Source organism: Mytilus galloprovincialis, chromosome 12, assembly GCF_965363235.1.
Source record: "Mytilus galloprovincialis chromosome 12, xbMytGall1.hap1.1, whole genome shotgun sequence".
Lineage (NCBI taxonomy): Eukaryota > Metazoa > Mollusca > Bivalvia > Mytilida > Mytilidae > Mytilus > Mytilus galloprovincialis.
In genome coordinates, this window is record NC_134849.1 from 18,405,693 (window position 1) to 18,424,127 (window position 18,435).

Sequence of the window (18,435 nt, forward strand, 5' to 3'; positions counted from 1 at the left end):
TATCTATGATAAGCTTTATACATATTTAAAACAACATTTGATACATGGTAACTCCAGGCAATACAAGTATACATCAAATACAATTGTCAATGAGGAATACCACTAGATACTTTAATTTCCATAATGGATTAACGTATATAATCATAGAAAAACAATGGATGTTGTATTAACTCTTGTACATTGTTATACAAATATATACATCGTGTCAAACAATCAATACACAAGTGTTTTAGACAAATTAAGACAGCCGAATGTTGCGTTACAATGAATTAAATAAATTTGTTAAATATTATTGTTATCACCTATAGCAAAATATAAGTCAACCAATCGTGAACATTTTAAAAAGTAAACGTCACCACAAGAGCTAGAGGAAGGAATGAAGGCAACATAGTCAGACGCTAACGACTTCCAACACCATTACGTTATTATAGCGCGGGGATTCGAATATGATATCACTGCAGCTGATACATGTTATACATCGGGAAAAGTTAATGTAAGAGACAATACACATTGTAAAACAATACTAATATGTATATACAATGATGATGCCTAGGTTTTTCTGACGTAGTCGGCATAGTTTCGGTTTATGCCCTTTGAACTTAAGGACGCTTAACTATGGCAACAGAATACGCATGCTCGAAAATCCTTTCTGTGATTGGACAAAATGCTGTCATGGTGGGTGATTTGGGTGTGTTTGAAAAAAACGTCTCGTTAATTATATCGTGATGGAAAGCAAGTAAATATTTGAACTAGATCTTACAAAGATTTATATTTTTATTAAAATAATTGTTTCTCCAATAGCTCTTTGCATCCATGACAGCTGTTTATTCGGGACAATTATAATAATTTTTAATGTTTACTTTGTTGTACGAACGTACATGACTTTTAGAACGCACCTTCGCGATTGAGATTTCCGCGGGGTTTTGGTGAATGTAAACAGAAAGATACGAGAACCGAGAATACTGAACAAAAACAGAGAACACGTTATTTAAATGGTAAATCACTTATTTAAATATAATCGGAATATTCACAAAACAATTTTTAACGTTCTTTTGTTGGTAATTCATTGATTTTGAGATAGTTAGAACATTCTTGTTCACAAGATGAAGGTAGTGAACGGGCGTTGCCACCAAGGACAAATTGTGTCAAACTATGCAGGTTAGTGCACTGCAATGTAGTTACATTCAGATGGAGATTTAATTAAAGAGGTGCTGCATCATTAAGTCATTGTGCTTTTGAAGGTTATCGAAATGATAGTTTTAAACATATATTCAAATTTAAATACGTCGGATATTTTTTTTTAAGATAGTTCTTGTTTTCTATATTGTTACATCAGTTGAAACTATATGTTACATTTGAAACAACATCGAAGTTTTTACAATGCATTTCTGTAAAGAAATAAGTAAACATCCACTAAATAGTGCAGGAGTAGATATTCAGTTTCTTTGTGATAAAGTAGAATATTTTACCTTACAAGTTGGTAAATTCAAACTCATTAGTCAACAACAAAATGAATACTGTAGGGAAAGAACGACACACGACGAAAAGACAAACAACATTTCATAAAAAACAACATGTATAATAAAGTTAGAACAAACACTAGGAGTGGTGTCAGATGCTCTGGACGTGATTGGTGTTGCTCAGTAAGTTTAATCCTGCTGATAAGTGAAATTTTGTGATAAGCATAGTTCGTTTTCATAGGGAAGCCGACAATGTGTACGGCTGGTGTATTCATTTATCGTTGTCGATATAATAACATTTTATGCAACTGTCAAACAACAGAGAGGTTTAGCTAGCTGTACAATTTAAAATATCTCAATACGTCATTGTAAATAGTTTAAGCATGTCACTAATTCAGGTTGCTCCGTTCTTTAACGCCAATTTAATAGTGCGTTTATTTATGAAAACGGCAAATATTTGCTTCCACCTAGAGCACTTCGTTCCAAGAGAATTACCGTAATTGTCCTATAAGAATAGAAATAATTCGAGCCCCCATGAATAATTTCTTTAACAAAAAGGTTCTGAGTTTAAAGTTCACAGTAGTTATTTTAGGAAACATCAAATAGAAATGCAAATTTAGTTTCATTGGCAACTAAAAACTTGTTACTTGTTGGTTCGAAATGCATTGCACGCGGCTTACTAAGGCCATCACGAGAGGATAATATTGTCTTGCAACGCTTTCCATTAAGCGTAATGATGACAACGCTGTTTGTATCCATACTGGCCACATACACGTTTCCATTGTTGTCTACAGCTATACCCTGTGGATATCGCAGGTTTTTTGTATTCTTAAATGTCCATTTTAAATTTCCAAGGATATCATAGCATGTTACAGAATGGTTGTCTTTATTTGTATAATACATATTGTCACCATACACAGCAACATACGAAAAAGATGGCATATCAAGGCAAACAAGTGTCTTTTCTGATTCACCATTCAATTGCACTTCCATTATCCCTTTACCTTCCTTACAGTATACCAGGGTATTTTTCTTCAGTGCTATACCATATGGATTTGCACTAGTTTTTATAGATCTCTTTCTCGTTCTGTTGACGTCAATAATATGAATTGATTTTCCAGAATAACCAGTGGTAACGGCTATGGTATGTTCTCCTTCAATATACGCCATATCAAATGCGGTTGTATTTAGTGCGATGTCTAAATCGTGCGAACAGTTGTCTTTCAACGCGATTGTTTTTATACCCTCATTATCAGAAAACATCATCTGCCCATTTGGCAGAATTGCGCAACCCCTTACATTCCCAGAAGATTTCAAATTTATTTCCATTTTGTTGCTTAGTACGATATCATCAATGCATTTGGAAATTACAATAGGTACCATCATCTGAGCTTGTTTGTTTTTGTAACTGTCAATAACAACTTTGAACGACTTCGACTCAACACTAACGGACCCAAAACAATCAGCCCTGTCAATGTTTTGTACGTCTTTGTTAACCTCCAAAGCCAGTGTTTTTATCTTCATGTCCTCGTTCTTAAGGACGGACTGAATACATTCTGCTTTATCAGAAACCTCTTTTTCAATGTGCTTTAATGCTAAAAATGTTTGAAGTTCTGATGCATGTTGCCTTATGTTATTTTGGTTACCTTGGAGGTCAGAAATTCCCTTTTCAATGTCTTCAATCTCACACAACAACAGCTTTATTCTCTTACTTTCATTTTCTTCATTAGCATATAATTCTTTAATTGTTTTGTCATGTATTTTGTCTAAGTGGTCGTTGATCATTTTCCGGGTTTGGTTTATATCACGTTCAATCTCTACCCTCTGATCCTGTAGACATTTTAAATTTTCTGTGCGATCGTTACGAATTCTTTGTACATTTTTCAACATTTGGACCAATGTTTGCTCTACCTCTAACCACGCATTCGATGACTTGACATTTTTGACGATGTCCTCTATTGCTGTCAAATCATTACAATCATTGTGTGTCTCAATAACACACCTCCTACAGCACGGGCAATCATGTTTCTTACAGAATGCTTGATAGTGTTCTTTGTGTTTTTGACATGTTTGTGTTATCTCTAACACATTTGTTGGTAGCTTCTGATATTCTGTAATTGACATAGTGTCATGGTTCCTAGTTGATTTTGATGCACCATGGTGCTCTCTACACTCGCCACAAAGTCCCTCGTCACATTCTGAACACCACACTACTGATGCTTTGTTGATGTTTCGGTAATTACATAAACCACAAACAGTCCAATTACTCGCCATTCTAAAAAACAAATGAGTCTTGAATTTTACAAATGGGTGACACTGTAGTTGTAACTTAACAAAATGTGAACATGATATATTTTTTTCATTTGGATGATTATGTTCGGCTTGTCATAGTTCACGGATTTCGATTGGATAATGATAGGTCGTTAAAAAAATATGCCACGGGTGTTGTTGTTACCCACTACCACGGGCCTTTTTTGTTTTGTCCAGTAGTTGTTATATGTGCAAACTTGATTTCTGTAGATTATCTATGGTGTTGTTGGTTTTTTTCATCAAATATGTAAATAACTAACGATATTATCAGTGTATACAATGTCGTTAATTAGTGGGACTACTGACCTAGTTATGCAAATTACCCACGTTGATTTTCTGCTGTCTAAGACTATATTTAGATATATGTAGGGTTACCTTACATACGGTAAAAGAAATGTGGAATTCTAAAATTAATAATACCATTTTTTAATAAATTATATTTAAAAAGTTGCTTTTACTTAACACCTTTTTCCTTAATTCTTTTAGAAATATCGCCCGATTCGGACATAAACCGGGAACATTTTGTTATCTACGTTCATTTTCGTGGATTACTCAATATATGTTATTGAACACTTCCGTTATTGTCCCAATATTACCGACTTATTTGTTTGGGTTGTTTCCCTTCAGTCGACACTTATTGAAAATGTTATGCTAGCGTTAAGAGCGAAGGACATGATTTATTTTTGCCAAATATATTGCCTTTTCTGTCATCATTTTATAATAATAAAAAAATGAAAGGTTCTTAAATTGATCTATTCCGAAGGCCCAAGTGCTAGGGAACAAATGATTGTTTTATAAGTGAACATCGACGGCTCCATAACCCACAATATGGATGTATAAGTATTGTCAAAACTGTGTGCTTTTAACGACATTTAATCTTAAGGAAATCTTAAGCTGCAATCTACGATCTATTATGTCAAATAACCAAAAAGGAGTCAATAATTATAATAGATTCGTAGACACAGTTATTATCTGCTGCAGGGGTTGCAGCTAAAATGGATTACGCAAAACAAACTTTTGGTTAAACATTGGTCCAAACTTTCAACACAAATAATGAATAATATTAATTCAGAAGTCATTACTAACTTATTTATGGCTCAGGTTGTTTGTCGGGTTTTTGGGCCATTCATTATTATTTTTTCTTTTTTAAGCTCTTCTTTTGTTTAATAAGTTTTTGAAAAGAAATTTGGACCACATATTTTATTGCTCAAACTAGGTAGAATACTCGGCTAATGAACTGCTAGACCAGTAATCAATTACGATACTTATATGTTGTATTTTTTGGGTTTTTTTTTTTTTCATTTGTTCGACATGTTTAATAAGATATGGAACTTTCAAATATATAGCTTTGTTCATCACTGAAGAGGCATTTATGGTCAAAATGCGCATCTGTGCATCGCAATTAGTACAGTTAAATGCCAACAAAGAGTTTATTTTGTATAAATACTCAAGTAGTAGATTATCTATGTCAAATATGTAGTAATGAAACCCGATCAAAAAACGCATTAAAATTGTAAGATCTATTTATTATCAGATTATCAAGACTGGTGTAGCAACTCTAAATCTAAAATTAAAAATATTATCCGACAAACTCAAATAAATCTTGTTTGTGTATAAACAATATTAATATATAAATCAGTGTTTCTTATTCTTTATTAAAAGTTCAGTTTGAACAAGTTCTGGAATGATCGATTTTTTTAAAACAATATGTATTACACTTCAGGGTCTGGATATGGCAACGAATTATACATTGATGGGCGAAATAATGAAATAAAGAAAATATGGCTGAAAGAATAAAAATAACGACCATTAAGCACCCGCTTTCTAGAATATCATTCTAAAGAGGTCACAATAACATTTGTTTTTAAGTTCCCTAATCTGACTACCTTTATCATTTATAATTATATTCTGTTTATCTGAAAATGGATTAATTTAACTGTCCCTCTGGTATCTTTCGTCCCTCTGGTATCTTTCGTCCCTCTGGTATCTTTCGTCCCTCTGGTATCTTTCGTCCCTCTGGTATCGTTTGTCCCTCTTTTGCATCTCTCTTTGCACACACACGTTCACAGTAATTGAATTGACCATCAAACTGCAAACTAAACCAGTTGAGATATGCTTACCAATCTAACATGTTAAGTTCTAAATCTTTATGACTCACTACTTTTTTATTATAAAAGTAAAGTTTCACATTCTTTAATAGGGTGTAAGTTCACGAATGGTCAAAATTGGTCCTAAGATTTTGAATGTTTTTTTTTTAATCAGGCCATGATACAACAAACAAAACAAAGAAATTGGTATGATATTACAAAATAACTTAAATTTTACACATCATTTTAAATATGACGATGTCTTGATTATTTTTAAAAACACTGTTGATTTTCAATAGTTCTTAACCTTTTTTAGCATATTTTACTGTATCCGCCATCAAAAATCCAGAACGTTATTGTGTCTAGGGATTCAATAATATCGATAGCAAATCTTTGTAACAGACCATTCGTATCCTAGATGGAGGCTTTTAGGTCCGAAAATGCACACAATCATCGTATTTTGATTTTGTAGCCAAAAATGTACGCGTATCGAGGGATTTATTTTTACAAGCAAGTAAATCATTTGAAATAGATCCATTGATAAATAACCTAATCTGGCCATTAGGAAATTTTGCAATAAAGCTGAAGTTCAAGGTTATGCATGGTTTGCATGGTAGACATTGTGTGTGTTTTAACTGAAATTAGTCTGAATAAACTATTACCATTCCAACTTAACAACAAACGAAAGCAGTGAGTTCTTTGGAGTTCGGTATTGTTTTTTTTTTACTTTTTGGTATGCAGTTGATATGACCGGTCTCTCTATTTTAGTACATAAAGGTCAATTCGATCATTATAAGACCGAATAGTTCTACCTTACAAACTATTATTAATTTAAAATTGGTTGCACTTTCATATTAATGAGTTTCTCATATTAGTTTATAATGTTGAAGTGGTTGCATATCACTCTTTTAAAAGGGCAATTTTTTTCAAAAAAGGGCCTGAGGGTGACCCATTGATTCTTTCTGAAGTAAAATAAATAATTATAGATAGTTGGTAAATATCATATTATCTAGCTATAGTACAGATTAGCTATGGCAAATCTAGATCTCTGAACACGTTAAATGTGTGTGTAATGTAGGCGTTATTCAATTCCGTATTAATTTTACATTACAAACTGGTATGCTTTAGTAAATATGATGAAGACAGTCACATTTAACAATGGAATGATTAAAATGGATTATGTATGGATCATCATACCTTAAAAATCACGAAAAGGCGTCAAAATGGTTACAAAATAAAAACCGTCGCCACAACAAGGAAGGTAAATATGGTCACATGATAGCTACTTCCTGTAGACAATAAAGTTATAATGGCGCGGGTATTTCAAACAACATTTTATTGTGATCATAAAATCCAGTCAAAACACAATTTCATGGTTTAAAAGAGAAAATCCGACACTTTTGTATGTGAGTGCACATAAATAAACTAACATACAATATGAAGTGAATCAATGATGACCTGTCTGGTTGTATTCACGAGTATAGAATATTATTCAGGGTTACATTTCAATTTTCGAAATATTTTTTGAAATTTTTGTATTCATTTAGATATTTATGAGGTATATATACACTGCATACATGGTAGTTGTAATTCATTAAAGATGCGTGTTCCGATTCTACACTATAAGGGGGGAAATGACTTTTAGCGAATTGAAAAATAAGTTGCAAATATATAATAACTTTTTGCAGTAAATGTTAAAATTTGAAGATTTTACAATACCACACAACTTAAACAATCAAGATAAAATATAACGTTTTATGAAAAATTATCTAAGAGTGTCTCTACTAAAATGCGTAGTAGAGAGTAAAATAATAAAAAAATAATGAAAATAATTATGAATTCCAAATGAAAATTCAAATAGTAAAATCTCTCTACAAATTACAAAATCAAAACCTAAAAGACATCAAATAAATAGAAATCAACTGTCCAATTCCTGCGTTTATACTGTAGTGTTTTTACTTTTTATACATGCGTTTCCTTATGTAGATCAATATGATTAATTTATTTGTCTCAGTTCCTAATAGTAATGGTGACACGTTAATAAACTATCTATCTATCTATCCAAAACCAACATCAAAAAGACAAAACAATTTAACGAAAGTAGGGTGTCAAAACTAGCTTACATTACATTAATAATAGATTTGAGATAAGTTTTACTTTTTAATTCAAAAGGAGAAGTTGGTACAACTTAAAAAATTAAAATGCTATCAATCAACACTGTGCGGGACAAATTTGCCATTCCGGTATCGGCAAATCTGACTTTGTCGGTTTACAAGATATCAAAAAAAAATTTTGTCCAGTGATAGATTATTGAAAAATTAAAAAAATGCCATATGTCCCAACTTGTCACTGTTGTCACTCTTGTCACTGCAGCTGATTAAAAGTACATTTCCCATGGGAAATTTGATAATTCCCATGGGAATATTAGAATTTCCCATGGGAACATTGAAAGTTCCCATGGGAAAAAATACTTTTCCCATGGGAAGTTTAGAGTTCCCATAGGAACTTTAAAGTTCCCATGGGAACATAAGTCAATTGTTTGTTCCCATGGGAAGTTCTAAATTTCCCAAGGGAACTTTTCTTCCCAAGGGAACTCCTTTTCTTCCCATGGGAAAATACTTTTCCCATGGGAACAATATTTTTTCCCATGGGAACGATATTTTTTCCCATGGGAACAATAATTTTTCCCATGGGAACAATAATTTTTCCCTTGGGAACAATAATTTTTCCCTTGGGAACAATATGTTTTCCCATGGGAACAATAATTGTTCACATGGGAAGTGATATAACTAAAAAGAAAACATAAAAAAAATCCTCTAATTGCATGAGTGAAGCAATTTCACAAAACGGACTAAGTTATTATGGGTACAAGTATTTCTTTGAATCTTAATTGTAGAAATATATAATTGTGTGTTCTACGATTTTTGTCTTGGCATGCTTAATTGAAAGTAAATCACTACGTGTCAAAAAACTACTATAAATTCAGAAATTATTGCTGTTTTTATTATTGTGAAAATAGTGACAGGGTTATAATCACAATAATATACACTTGCATATTGAAATTTTTTATGAACTAAACAGGATTATTCTAAATTTTCGAACAAAAAAATGATGAAATTGAGAAAAATCGCACTTACAATTGCTAGCAATAATTTCTGAATTTTCAGTATATAGTTTTGCATATATAGCTTTCACACCATTGCACACAGTGTCTTATGTTTATCCATTTGAATGTTTTTGTGTTTTTTTCATGCAGACATTTAAATGTTGATAGGTCTTGCTCATTTTTGACGGCTGTTCAGTCACTGGCTGAAAATACCTTTATCTCTGGTTTTTAGTTGTCTCATTGGCAATCACATACCATATCCTTACTTAATTTCAACACTTCTTAATTTAAGTTATATACATTTGAGAATATCATTTTCAAAAAGACAAAACATTACAATTGGTATAACAAATAAGGCACTTGTGTTTTAATATTTCATCTTTCACTGAGATAACACCATCAAGTAAAATGTGTAAAACAAAAACAGAAAATTAAACAAACAGCAATAAAATAACTCAAGCAAGTGTCAATAAACCTGCACAAATAACATGAATAACATATCTAAGGTCATAAGCAAGTGACAATAAAACATACAGCAATAATATATCTAAGGTCATAAGCATAAACATGCAGCAATATAATACATTGTATATCTAAGGTCATAAGCAAAAGACAATCAACATACAGCAATAGTATATCTAAGGTCATAAGCATAAACATGCAGCAATAATATATCTAAGGTCATAAGCAAGTGACAATCAACATACAGCAATAATGTATCTAAGGTCATAAGCATTTAAAAAAAAACATGCAGCAATAATATATCTAAGGTCATAAGCAAGTGAAAATCAACATGCAGCAATAATGTATCTAAGGTCAAAAGTATAAACATGCAGCAATAATATATCTAATTTCATAAGCATAAACATACAGCAATAATATATCTAAGGTTCTCTGATATTTGTCCTAAAAATGTTTGGCTCTAGCACCACTGTTGAAAAAGTAATGCCCCTTTTTTCAACAATTTCCTCAGAGGAAAAAGAGTTTTCCTCAAGGGAAAAAGATTTCCCTTAGGGAATTTGCTGCATAATTATTTCCTTTGAGGAAATTCTTTTTCTTTTGAGGAAATTTGCCGCTTCAAATTTTCCTTTGAGGAAATTTTCTCTAAGGAAATCATTGTTCTTCAAATTTCCTCTAAGGAAATTTCTGAACATCAAATTTCCCTTAAGGAAATGTTTTTCCTCTATAAAAATTTCATAACAGTACAAACATTGACAAACAGTATAAATATATTTTCTCCTAGACTGAATTATTGATCATGTTGATACAAAAGATTATATAAAATAAACACTTTTCATGTCAAATTAACTTGTCTTCTGTTTCAGCTGCTGTGTATAATTATTCTACCCCTTACATAACAGTTCAGTGCATAAATAATTCCATTCACAAGACATCTTCCTTCAATTGGTTGAATAAATTTTGGCAACTTGTTCTTCAAACATCTTCTCTGTATATTTGATATGGAGAGCCATGTACATAATATTATGTACATAAATGGATAACGCATGTGTTTATTTCGACAACAAACATGACAAAGACACTATTTTTTTTCTTAATTTCTCCATAATCCATCAGTGAATATGTAGGTTGTTACATTTTACACCATTGTGTCCTTGTGCATCTTTGATAGTACTCCATTTTGTTTATAGCAATTTTGTAGAATTTTTTCTATTTCTTTTTCCAGAAAAACACACAATTGAGTTCATTTCACATTAATTAATCCAATTAGCACATTATGTAGAAAAGTATTAACAAATAAGTTTCCTCTTCAGTATAGACTTGCAGGACCTGACGATGATCATAAAAACCAAGATATCTGACCTATAAATACACAAAATAAAAATAAAAAGTTATAAACATGATAAATGGAGAAAAAAACAGCAATATAAATAGGCTTATTTTATCATGTTTTAATTAAAGTCATAAGAAACCTCAAATTAAAAAAAAATATGTATAATAATTATGTTTTTTTACTTATTTTTAATTGCTTGCTTCCAGGAAGCAATTCGCCGATACATATTTTCCATATACATAGTGACCCGAGCGTAACCCTCCTCGTAAAAATCCGGTGACCACAATATGCAAGGATCTGTCATTGAAATAAACAAATAGCTGATTATACATGTTAAACACGTGCTCAATACCCATGCTTTTTGTGATTTGTTTACTATAAGGTGGCAATCGGTAAAACTCAGCTTCAAAACACGGCATTTAATGAGCAGCATTATTTGTTAAATCAGAACAAACAGAGAGAAAAAAAAATTGACGATTTATATGATATACTTGTGAAAATAATGATAAAATCGTGCACAGAGGACTAAGTTTATGATGTATACATGCATTGGTTCAAAAGTTGTACAAACTTTATTTTTCATCACTCACTTGTTTCATATGACTTTAACATTTGAGAAACTTTCATTTGATATTCTTACTTGTCATGCTTTATATGAGTTCTCTTATTTCAGTGCTTTGTGTCCAAGATTTAATATTCGTTGTTTAGTGCCTTGCAGTGATATTTAAAGTTTAGCCACTTGCAAAAGTTGTTATAGAATGTTCATATGCTGTGTTATTTGAACCACTGTCCTATATTATGGTCAGGTAAGAGGTTGAGTGCTCACAGACATGATATTTTTTTATTAATTGTTATTGTTTTTGAACATGTTGAACTAAATTGGATTGTTTAAATCTTTTCATGTTGGGATCTTTATTGGCTGACCTATAAAGGAAGTGTTGTCTCATTATTGAAGGCCAGCCCATCATTGGCCTTTAATTTCTTGCATCCACTTCTTTGAACTCTGGTGGATAAGTCACTCATTTACCATACCACATCTTCTTATTTTTATAAGAGTCATCATTCAAAGGCAATTACTTTTATCATGTTTGTTACTGTAATTCAGAAATTATCCAGAGGTTTTTAGTAATGCGATTAATGTGACTGGGTGAGTATCGCAAAAATAAGAAATCATATTTTGATAACAGAAACATATATATATCATGTATATACATGATATATAATTGATGCAGATTTTTTTGTAATCACAATAAGTTGTCCATTCCCTGAAAAATCACAATAATAAAGGCAAGCAATAATTTCTGAATTTACAGTATATAGAAGTGGTCTTACCATTTAGGCCTTGTTGTATTCTGTTTATCTTGTTTTGTCGCTCATTTCTATTGAAACTGTTTATATTTTTCATTATTTTTCTATATTTCTTGTCCTATAAAACATAAAAAGGGTAAAAACTATTATTAAACATCAGTATTTTCTTTATATACAATAATATTTAATAAGAATGGAATATTTGTGCTATTTCATTTCACAAACTTTTTGTCAGTCATGACTTTCAAAGACTTTCACCCTGGTCAATAGTTTAAAAAACAAACATTCCCATACTTTTTCTTGGTGTTCGTACTAATTTTTCATTGGACAACAAAAACATGATTCAACTATTCTTCTATGATTTGTTTTGCTTGACTACCTTAAACTCTGAAATATTGTTTACACTGTATAATCTGTATGTGTCTCACTCGTCAAAATTTCAAATTAATATATAAATAACCAATAAGAATGCTATGCATGGCTCAGCTTGATACAAACGTACACTTTAAACCCTGAACAGTTGGAGCAAGTATGGACACAACATTCAATTCAAACTTTTCTCCATTGGTTAGAGGTATAGGGGGAGGGGGAGATCTCACAAACATGTTTAACCCCGCCGCATTTTGCGCCTGGCCCAAGTTAGGAGCCTCTGGCCTTTGTAAGTCTTGTTTTATTTTAATTTTAGTTTCTTGTGTACACTTTGGAAATTAGTATGGCGTTCATTATCACTGAATTAGTATATATTTGTTTAGGGGCCAGCTGAAGGACGCTTCCGGGTGCGGGAATTTCTTGCTACATTGAAGACCTGTTGGTGACCTTCTGCTGTTGTTTTTTTATTTGGTCGGATTGTTGTCTCTTTGACAAATTCCCCATTTCCATTCTCAATTTTATGAATACAACTCTGAATTGTAAATTTGGATTGTGATTCAATAGTTGATGCAGCATAGGTTTCTGACATTGAATGAATGTGGTCCAAGTATTTAAAAATTTTAAATTGACAATTAACCTCTAAAATGGTCCAATATTCAAAATCTTAATACATGGTTAGATGCAGCATATCAACATGATCAAAGAACCCAAATAATTCATTATTTGATGAAATCAAATAAAGTTCAATTTTGGACCCTTTATATCTCAATGTGGACCAATTTCAAATGAATTTGTTAACGGGCCAAAATATCAAAAATCTAAATGAATGGTTAGATTCAGCATATCAAAGAACCCCATATATTCAATTTTTTGGAAATCAAACAAAGTAAAATATTGGACCCCAATTTGGACCAACTTGAAATTTGGGCCCATACTAAAAATCTAAGTAAATATTCAGATTCAGCATATTAACATGATTAAAGAACACCAAGAATTTAAATATTATTAAAATCAAAATAAGTTTAATTTAGGACCCTTTGAACCTTAAGATAGACCAATTTAAACAGGACCAAAAAACTAGGAAGCTTAATGCACAGTTAGATTTGGAATATATATATCAAAGAACCCCAATAATTCAATTTTCTATAAAATCAAACAAAGTTTAATATTGGCCCCTTTTGGCCCCTAATTCATGTAATTTCTAAACTCTGGACAAAAACTCTGGTCACAAACCCTGTGTTTGAGTTTCATAGATTTCTGTTAACTTATACTAAAAGTAATTATGCGAAAACCAAGTGTCTTCGGACTACGACGACTACATGATAAAATTAAGAATGGGAATGGGGAATGTGTCAAAGACCCCCCTTTTTTGGACTATCAATGCATTTGAATGGGGACATGTAATTACCCCCCCCCCCCCTTTTTGTCCTGGGTTAGGAAACCCTTTTTGAAATGACTGGATCCGCCCCTGAAGGGTCTATCATTAAGTTTGACAACTTCAGACATACTACTTTACCAAAAAAATTGACACATTTCATCCAATTTAATTCATTCTTTACTTGCTATTTCATCCATAATATTTTAAAGAAAGAAATTTGGAAGGAGTATGATTTTAATTTGCAAGTTATACACTATCCAAACTAGAGACCTAATAGAGTAGATATATACTAGACTAAGGGAGCTACCATTTGATTTTTATGGGGGGGGGGGGGGGGGGGGCTAGGATGAAAAATTTTATCCTGCATTTTTTTTTAGCTGTAATCTCTGTCCTGCCTTTTTATTTTTCACTCTGTTCGTTCCTGCCTTTTTTTTTTTTTTAGTTTATCCTGACTTTTTTTACCTAAATTGTCGTCCTGACTTTTTTGCTAGTGTCTCATCCTGCCTTTTTTTTTCTCAAACAGTCAGGGGACTTACTTAAATGAGTGATTTTCTAAATCACTGATTTAAGTAACATTATTTCCATAAAGGTTGGAAGTTAGAGTTGTCTTTCTTTAATAATCACCTATTTAAGTAGTACAAATTAATCACTAGAAGAAGTGATTTAATTTTATTGTAGCTTTAAATATAGAATACTAATGATCCAGGGACTAATTATGTTTCTAAACTTATCAGAACCAACATCTGTGTTGTCTAGGATGACCAGGTCATTTCAGGTGATGACCTTGTACTGAATCTAGGATAATGACATAAAAATCACTTGTTTAAGTATCAGACCTCAATTTCCTTCCCAAAAATCACTTCTTTAAGTATCATTCTTTTAATTATCCCTACTAATTTCAACACCCCCGAACAGTGAGATTTTTATCGCAACAGTAGAATTTTATTACATAATCTGAAAGATGAAACCTTGAACTTCACAGGAAAAATCTTTGAAGAAAGTATCAGTTCATTATGTAAAGCCATTATTATAGCATTTTTTCAACTAAAATAGAATTTTCAGCTAAATGATAGCATCAAAGGCAGAAACCTTTCTACTTAAAAGAAGCAAAAAGTTTATTTTTTTTTAATTTTACTAATTAAAAGATATTATTTAAACCAGATGTGTTTAAAATTTGGAAAAAAATACAAAATTTCAATTTGTGACAAAACCACAATTTTGCTACTCGAATAAGTGATTTAAAAATCACCTATTTCAGTAAGTCCCCTGACTGTCAAAACTCCTGTTCTGCCTATTTTTTTCAAATTTCATCCTAGATCCCCATAAAAATCAAATGGTAGCTCCTTAATTTAAATCAAACTTGGGGTGACTGGCGACAAAGATTTAAGGAAATAGATGACAGTTTACCTAGCCCCACAGGACGCAATTACGACTGGACACAATTACGAACGATTTCCAATGTTTGCCCTCTGAGATCATATTTATTTATTTTTATCAATAAACGTTTTTATAAATAAAAACCCTATTAAAATTCCCTTGTTTTCATGATAATATAATTTATGTGCCATTGGTGAATGTTGATGACGATGACAAAATCATTCTGAAAATATTATAAGAACGGCAATCTGGCCTGCAAGTTATATAAAAAAAAACATAAAGGTAAGTGCACATTGCCTTCTATTGTTAATATATAGAAAGAAAAATATCTCCTGATTCTGTTCATGTGCGTGATGCCTTTTATCTTGCCCAAATAACCCCACAATTGACGTTTTTTAGACTCTTGTGACCCTATTTATGGTCAAAAGAAAATATGTTAATTTTATTGAAAAGTCCAGAGAACTCCAAAAAAAATGTTGACCTGTATAAAAAAAAATCATAGATGAATGATAAGTATAACACTGAAATGGATAAACTTGAATTTAGTGCTCCTTTAAAGGAGGAACTTACACAAAAACAAAAAAAAATCAGAAATCTTTCCTTTCCACATGACCGACATTTCGTCTGCAACCATTGCTAAAGTAATTGAAGGAAAAAACAAACTTGTGCATCTTATTTTCCTATGAAAATGTGTTTGAGATAAAGATTAATGTATGCTTTATCAATCTAGACTGTTGTCATTGATTTCTTCTGCAAGATATTTCAATATAGTGCTGTTGGGAATTGCGTCCATATGTGGCTCTCTTGACCCGTAAAACGAGGTCACGCAAATCTTACTAAAGTATCCTAACGTGAATAAAAATTTATGTGGGATATGATGCAAAATAGAAAGCCTTCATACATCTTAAATTCTATGGTATAAACAATTCAAGAAAAGTAGTCTACTTAAAAAAATATTAACCACAGTTCAAAAATCGTTCGTAATTGTGTCCGGTGAGGCTACAATGATCTAGCTTCATGGCAATGGCATACATTACAGACTACATCATGTACATGGTCATTCTTAATTGTGTTTAAACTTTGGGAGTTCATTTTTTTAATGTTTAAAGCTAACAATTTCAACTACATACATTTATCAAGATTTGATTCTACATTTATATATAATTGTGTATGTCACATGTATGTACATGATGTATTTTAATGTAAAGCATCTGAAAACTCATTAGCCGTTTTCATAGCCTATGCCTGAAAACAGAGATTTCTTATTAAGGAGAAAGCCCCGCCCCCCCTTTTTGGTGTGAAATATTTTGTTGATTATATAGGGAATCACTGAAGCATGACTGGAGCAAGCATCCCCCTCTGCCCCCCCCCCCCCCCCCAAAAAAATAATTAAAAAAATGGAAATTTCTGGATCTGCCCATGTCAACCTTTCACTCAGGTCATTGGTGAAGAGTTGTCACACAAAATAAATGATATCAAATGTTCATATGTATATGTTTTAGCTCGTGTAGGTGTAAGGAGGCAACCATTTGATTTGTTGGGCGAAAAGGGTGAATAATCTTGCCTTGTAAAACTTGTGCTATAAATAAAAATTAATACATTTCCATTTAAAAATCCGTCAGCCCAATCTCATCCAGTGAAATAGATTATTATCTGTTTTCGAAATTATATGGAAGTACTTAGTAGTTCAGACGCATTGCAAGGCATTTTTTCTAAGGAGACGTGTAGACTCATTTAATTGGGGGAATGGAACCAATAAATTGATAGGATCCGATATGATCTTCCCAGTAAGGAGCACCTATTTTTTTAGGTAATTATTATTAGTGTCGGTGATCACACAAGTAAATCAGAGAAAATATTGCATGCAAGTTAATAAGCAGAGAAGAGACAATTATCAACTTGTGTATTATTCATTTTCTCGCAGTTATTTGCGGTAAATTAACTATATGTATATATATCCCAAAACAGGTGTTCGGTTCTAGTACTATACAATTTAGTAAAACTGCTATATTTTGGGGCCGAAAAGGGGTCTTACTGAACCTACTCCTTTATAAATCTTAAGTAGGAATGCGTGGGTTCCATTTCATGAGACCTACACGGATTTTTTATAAAATAAATTTAAAAATTATAAATACAGTTTTCATCAATTCTTTCCCGGCTTAGATAAAAAAAAATATGAAAATAAATAATCTTTTGAAAATAATACGATATGGTTTAATTATTTCACTTCATTATAATGATAAATCCTTTAGATCTGAAATGTTTAATTAAAACGAATTTATCATTTTGATCTACCGATAAGAAACCACCGATAAACTTTAAATTGAAGTGACATGGTCAGTTAAGTAACCTGATTAGTTGCATGGCTGATTACCATCTTACAGGTGACCCAGTAATTTTCCATATGACACTAGCGTGTACCCTCGGGGTGTGTATAACTTTTTTTGGGGGGAACATCCTGTCCACGTGTAATACTTAGCATATATTGCAACATTTGACATTAAACAAATTTTCTTTGTAGCATCGGAGGCAATTTCATGTTCAACCACACAGCAAATTTCACACAAAAAATATGATAAAATCATAAGAAAAAGAATAAGAAATACTAACAAATAAATTTGGCATTAATAAAACGGGGATTCGTGTATTCAAGAGCTTATTTTCAGTGGACAACAACAAATGGAAGTTTTTAACGACCTTGACTGGCTATAATATATATATAGCACTTGCACGGTCGTTCCAGTGGACATATTTCATACCAGATTACTTATTCTTTTTATATATATGACAATTATTGTTTAATCTGATACACGTACCTATAATGTACAGTATTTTGAACAGCTTCAAATATATGGGGTCCGTAGTAATACCGCAAAGGACCTCCTTAGTGCACTAAGAACAAAAATGTGCACTAAGGACCTGATGGAATGATACAACTGTTACAAAGGACATGGCATATAAAAATAGACTTTGTAAAAATTCATTATTTTAAATTTTACAATTATACCTTTTTTAATTAGAAAGTTATCTAATGTGTATTCGACACGTGCCTAAAAAAATTGATTGTCACCTTTTTAGTGTAATAGGTAGAAATTCACGTTCGCTCAACCTTGACCCGTTTATAATCTGCTAGTAAACTGTTTAAACATGTATATATGGTATTTCAAATTGTTCTTTATTTTTTTCCCATTTGTTTGTTTCTGCCGTATTTATTCTGTCTGTTATAATTTTTACTTCTAAAGTAATAA

At 31.8% G+C, this 18,435-nt stretch overlaps 2 long non-coding RNA genes across 3 annotated transcripts; both read right to left on the reverse strand.

The window, feature by feature from the left end:
• LOC143055424 (uncharacterized) lies at positions 1–7,129 on the reverse strand. Its single transcript, XR_012972027.1, has 2 exons — positions 7,055–7,129; positions 1–3,735 (listed from the first exon to the last, which is right to left on the reverse strand). It is a non-coding gene; the product is annotated as an uncharacterized LOC143055424 (long non-coding RNA).
• A 3,045-nt stretch (positions 7,130–10,174) lies between these two features.
• Positions 10,175–16,967, reverse strand: LOC143054647 (uncharacterized). Of its 2 annotated transcripts, none has more exons than XR_012971766.1 (3): positions 16,752–16,967; positions 12,088–12,181; positions 10,175–10,784 (listed from the first exon to the last, which is right to left on the reverse strand). It is a non-coding gene; the product is annotated as an uncharacterized LOC143054647 (long non-coding RNA). The 2 variants fall into 2 exon arrangements; XR_012971765.1 differs by having other exon boundaries at positions 16,787–16,960.
• Positions 16,968–18,435: the final 1,468 nt, after the last annotated feature.